General features: G+C 43.9%; 1 long non-coding RNA gene across 1 annotated transcript; it reads left to right on the forward strand.

Annotated features, from left to right (window-relative positions):
• The first annotated feature begins 331 nt into the window (after positions 1–331).
• On the forward strand, positions 332–5,378 carry LOC117232352. Its single transcript, XR_004493107.1, has 3 exons — positions 332–2,587; positions 2,683–2,896; positions 3,693–5,378. It is a non-coding gene; the product is annotated as an uncharacterized LOC117232352 (long non-coding RNA).
• Positions 5,379–6,000: the final 622 nt, after the last annotated feature.

Below are 6,000 nucleotides of genomic sequence, written 5' to 3' on the forward strand. Positions count from 1 at the left end.
ATAATTGAACGGGAACAGATTCCGTCTGGGTGTCGTTACGATTCCTCTCTACTTCGTATTTCAATTTCTTTCCTCTCGTCTGCCAAATCCGCAGATACGACGCGATTTCATTACAAGCGATCGTTACAAGATTTCCTCTTTGATTTTCCGTCCATTTTCGCAACAAGATGGAAGATTTGCAATTACAAGAGTAGTAAAAGTAAAATTGTGAGTAAATTGATAATTCGATCGATGCCTATTTCAACACATTCGCGGGTAATTTTACAAAAATGTTTCAATGGGAAGCCACGAGCTCCAGTAATTAAGACAACGACATAAATATACATACAAATATTACCTTTGCAGTTACTAATAATGTAATTGGTCTACGAGATTACGCTTGAACCACGAAAAAATATTAGTCGGTTTCTATTAACGCGTTAGTCTGATTTTCGACGGCTTTGCGCAATTGCACTTAGATCAACGAAATCAACGCGACCTGGTAGCATCAGGCGGATTAAACGCGTCTCGTTCTCGAGAGATATTAAAAGCCGCGATAATAAAGCTATATCGCGTTGATCCTATCCTTTCCTCGTGTCGCGCGTTTTTAATAAAAACTACCCCCTCCCCTTTCGCTTGTTATCGTGCATCCAAGCAGGACGTTCCAACGTTGCGCGCAATTTTTGCGGAAATGCGTCTTACTGAAATTTTCATGCATACGTTATTGTAATGTCTAATAAAACGCACGATACCGCCACAGTTGAGTGTGGCGAAAGATGGAGCGTGGAACGACGACGTGGCCGTTGCAATTTTTGGAGAAATATCGTCGCGGCTCGCGTAATTTGCGTCGATGGGCCACATCTGGCTAGCTGGGCGTGCGTTGTATACCTCCGGAATAATAAATTGGCTGGCGACCGTTCTGTGCCAGAAGCGACGCTTCTTCGAGGCATGCTCGCGACGAGCTTAAAGCGGTATTATTGAAATTGCGATCTACCGCCGCGGAGCTTTTAATAACCCCACGTGATATCGTCGGATATTTTGTCAGGAAAATGGTATAAACAGAGAAACAAGCGGTATAAGCGGCGCAAACTTGCATTTCATACCGTAATGACTTTTGCAGTTACCGTGCCGCCACGTTCAACGGAGAATCATTTAAATAATAAATTAAAAGCTTGTCACATTTGTATTTGGTAAATTGAAACGATCAATTCGATGGTAGCAGGAAACGAGCAGCTGACGGCCGCAGGGGTTAGTCGAATTAGTGGAAGGAGCGAATCAAGCTCCTTTAAATGATTAAAGCGAGCCAGGGAGGCGCGGGGCGACGTGATTCGATGTTGGCTATGCTCATCGATTCCGTCGTATGATCAAAGCGCGACCCGTGGATTAAATTTTTGAATGGATGGTAGTTACCGTTGCCGAGTGAAATCAAAGAAACGAGAAAGGGAGAATCAAAGGATGGTGCGCGTTAAGCTCATTTCGTCACGTACCACTAATCGCGTGAAATAGTTCTACGAAGAAATTTCCAGCCCTGACCGTAACAGACCGAGAGTCTCTCAAAGAGTAATAAAGTTTTATTGTCTGTTAAAATTAGAACAGTCTCCTTTATATCGCAAAGTTACGAATTAAAACATCTAATTGAGCCTATTGACGCAGAGACGCCTGTCGTCAGAATAATATTTTATGTTTCTTAAAAAATATCCAGCCAAGTAGTAAGTAAGCTAAGTTGTAATGAACTATGAGACGAATTTTAACGTTTCTGTCAACTAACAAGTTCCAAGTATCTTGAGCATAAACATTGCGTTAACTGCGCCGTATACACGCGCTCTAAATATAATTATACAAGCACAACTGTTAACCACTTAACGCGAGTAAATTAAGACAGTTGCAGTTGCAACGGAAGAGACAATTAAGAGAACATTAGCCTCGTGTTGCACAATGTTGATGAACCTTGGTTCGTCGATAGACTGCTTTTAAAAACAGAGGATCTCCACTTTCACGAGATTTTACCGCAGAAATTTCGTTCTGTTCGAGTGTCATTAGCGGGAAGTGGCTTAGCCGCTCGTTCTCACCGCTAGAGTGGATTTTGCAACTCGAGCTTGTCTACTTTTACGCGTGTCACCCTTTCCAGGGGAGGAGGAAGGGTCGATCGTGTGTCAGCGTGTAGATGCGCGTGCACACAGGGAAGAGCAGCAGAAGAAACACTCGCGAAAAAAGAGAGAAACGACAAGGAAAGGGGGTGAAAAACAGTGCAACAGGGGGGAGAAGGTTGGTCGTAACGACGAATAGAATAGACGTATAAAATGTCGCGAGGAAGGCGTGTTTGGTCTCCCGCAATTTCCACGGGATCGACGAACCCAGCCAGCCGGCTTATTAACTTTTATGAGGGAACACCAGGCGGACGAGTGAGAAAAGGACAGAAGGAACGCCACGGAGGGAAGCACCGCGTGGAAAAAGAAGCCACCGAGCGCCATTTGCAGTTCGCGAAAATACTCCGGCACCCTTTTCTCAACGGAATACACAGAGGATTGTTAATTTCTCTACGTTAGCTCGATTCAGGCTACAGGTGCCCCTACAGGATATATGAGAGAAAACAATACGCTAAATATCGGTATGTGAAACACACGTTTCGATGGGAAACGTGTACGTAATATCGTAGTTCTTACTGAGCGACTGTTTTAATGATTTCATACTTCAATCTTCCAGTAATCGTTCTAGTCTCTCGAGTACGAGATGAAAGATGTTTGACAAAACAGGTGTGAAATGTAAGAAGATAGGTCGAAACGCATCGGGGAAAGGGAATGAAAATGCGCAGGAATGAATGAGAAAGGAAAGGCAAAGGGAAGTGCACGAAAAAGTTGGAGTTGCAAAGGAAAAAGTCTGATGCCATCGAGCTTTGTGTAACGCCGAACCTATCCGTGTGAGTCGTAATATCGAGTCGATTCTTTGCCTATCCTCCGTTCCTACATTATCGCGAATTGGATACGCATTGACGCGATATTTTTCACTCGAAACGACCTATAGAAACGTATCCAGCGATGCGTTAGTTTTTTTACTTTAGACACAAACGGTCTTTGTTTCGCGTGTATTATTTTTTTCTCCTCGCGTCGGCGAAGGTTGCACGCGGAATATGAACCCACGTGGAAGCCATTCTCGTTAAAATTCACGCGTGTTTCGATTCCAGCCGAGAGATCTCCAATTATGTTAGGTATTCAGGCGAACGATTTCGTTAGTGTTTGATAAACAGTAGTTAGCAACGAGTCCCGATAAAATCTGCCGAATCGTATCGACGCGATCGCGCTTCTAAATTAAAAGTCAATATGAGCGTCGGTTCGCTAGTTCGTTCGCATCACGGATATCCGATCAATTCGTGCGCGCATTATGAACGCAGATCTCGGATATTTCCGCATCGGATTAACGCAATACTTCTTTTTTCTCGCTTTTTTTTCTCTCTCATCCTCTACCTTTTCGAAAGAGATTGTTTCGAGCCGATGAAACGTTCGTAGATTAGCACGTTTCGTGGCCTCGCTTTTGGCACCGTTCTTGCCGGTAATTTGTAGATAATTTTCCCCACCTGACTGCAGCCGGGTTGCCGCTGGCGAATTCATGAATTAAACAACGCAAACCGACCGACGCTCGAATTCTCTTTGTTTGTATTCGCTGTGCGTAACTAAAAAATACCTGACTTTCTGACTATTCCTTTTCGTTTCCTCCAGTGCGCATCGACGTTTCCTCCTCATGAGAAAATGACCACAAAAAGGCCGGGAAAGAGACAAACGGGGGGAAAAAAGGAGAAAAAATAGGAAGAAAAGAACGGAAGAAAGGATAAAGAATGGGACGAAGGAACGATGGGGTTCAGCCAATTACCTACATCCTCTGGCAAACCATTGGCATGGTTGGTCCATTTGAGAGGTTGCAATTTTCTCTATTCTTGTACCGACGACCACAACGAAGGCCACTGGCCATCACGAGTTTCTAGAAAATTTGTACGTCACGGGAACAAACTGAATCGAGAGGTTTATCGCGTTTTGGCTCGTGTAACAGGACAGAGCGGTAGGCATCAATTTCGAGGCACGCTCCACGACGGATATTCGCGGCACGGTATCGTTTATTTTGATTTGCTGGATTCGTTATCGACTGCCCCCGTTTGCGACGAGGGTGCTCAGTGCTTGGGATTAAGAGATTTCGATGGGGAATTTATGGCGCGGGTTTCTTCGCTGCTGGGACTTCATAAATACAACGTTAGGTAGTTCGGAACACAACCCTGTTTCGCGGATCGGACATTCGTTTCGCTGTCGTTAGTTCCAGTTCTTTTCTTAGTCAGAGCAAGTGGTGTAAAATATTTTCTCGTTACTTTAACGTCTTTGTATTTCGTGGTGGTTTATCGGTAGGAGAGGAGAAATCAATAGAATCGCTCTTCCAAATCATTGAGATGATAAAAGCCGTTTCGATACGCGAATTTCGAGATTCGGGGAATATTATGTCGAGCTTGCGAGTCTTTGGCCTGGTTCTGGATATATGTCTCGCGTGTGATTTTGTGTCACCACGGGCGTCAGCGAATTTTGAGTTCTCTGTGGAATATGTAGGAGTCGGTTGGCGTGCAGCGCGCGTTCCTTGTCAACGATCCAGATAATCGCAAATATTCCACCGACACGACGTTATTTTCCTCTTGAAACCGAAGAAAATTAGAAATTGAAACCGAGTTCGTTGATCTCGTCGAATCGCTCGTAGAAAAACAGAATTATGCCAGAGGCGTGAAATTACATTGAGCATCCAGCATTATGAAACGGTGGCTCGTGTGAACGGAGCTTAATGTAAAATAAACGAAACAGCTCGCGAGGTCGAAAGATATCCGGCAATTTAAATTGTTTTCCCGAATTGTTGCAACGTTACGATGGATTTTTCCAAGTCGCGAGTTTACTATGGTTATACAAACATTCGATCGATTATCGGCAAACTGTGTAGCATCCAAGATGTTTATTTTAGATTGCTACTAGGATGGAACAAAGAAAGCGGAAAGTGGAACGACAAATGGAAAATTAAAGAAAGCGAGTCACCGGAACGATAAGGCCCGAAGGGAGGGTGGTAGAGGTAAGACCTTTGGGAAAAATACCAAAGAAAAATCTATATTTTTATACATATATGTAGTTTATATTTATATACATATATTTTTCTTTTCTCGTATTTCGTATTTACCTGTCTGGAATCGTGCTTCACGGAGTGGAATTATCGGGGACAGTACAAAGTGAAGAGTATCGAAAACCACTCGAAGGAGAAACGAAGTAGAGAGGGATATGCATAAAGAGTGGGCGTACAGTGGAGGGTTGGTTCCATTGGTGCTCCAAGCTAATTAACTAAAGTGCCGTTACAACGTAATACGGTCGAGCGAGAAAGCCGAAAAAGCGGGAAAAAGTAAAATACAGAAGCACGTGACACAGAGAACGCTGTGCCGTTGGATCAAGGGAATCGAGTCGTCTCTGCCTTCGCGTGCTTTACTTTGCCTCGCGACTGCGGCCAGCGTGTGTTGTAGCCTCTGCTTTTAAATCGAATCGACGAAGAAACCGTTCGTCGCTAATTTAATAAAACCATCAGCCACGATGTACATTTTAACGAGCCTCTACCTGTTGTTCCGCGATCCAACGAATTTATTCGCGTCGCGAGCGAAGGACAAACGAAGTCGGATAGCCATTGCGGCGTACCGAACGGGTTGAAATTCCACGAGAAAATACCTAACAACGAATGAAGGCTTTTAATACTGCAGAGAGTCGTGATTCATCTATTAGGTATATGCGGGATCTTATTATAAATATCTTTTTTTAGAGAATCCACCGTGGCGCCTTTGAAAATACGCGTCGAGTTTTGCATTGTGAACCGATGGTTCAAACGTTGAAATGTCGTTTTGGTTAATGTTCAATGTCCATCTCTATAAATACTCTTCGTGAGCAGCGCGCGTTACGTCGGTTGTGCTAGTAGAGATTGATCAATTGTCGAGGTAAGTCGAACATAGTTAGTCCACCAAACATT

This window comes from Bombus vosnesenskii, unplaced genomic scaffold (genome assembly GCF_011952255.1).
Source record: "Bombus vosnesenskii isolate JDL3184/JDL3185 unplaced genomic scaffold, Bvos_JDL3184-5_v1.1 scf7180000013263, whole genome shotgun sequence".
Lineage (NCBI taxonomy): Eukaryota > Metazoa > Arthropoda > Insecta > Hymenoptera > Apidae > Bombus > Bombus vosnesenskii.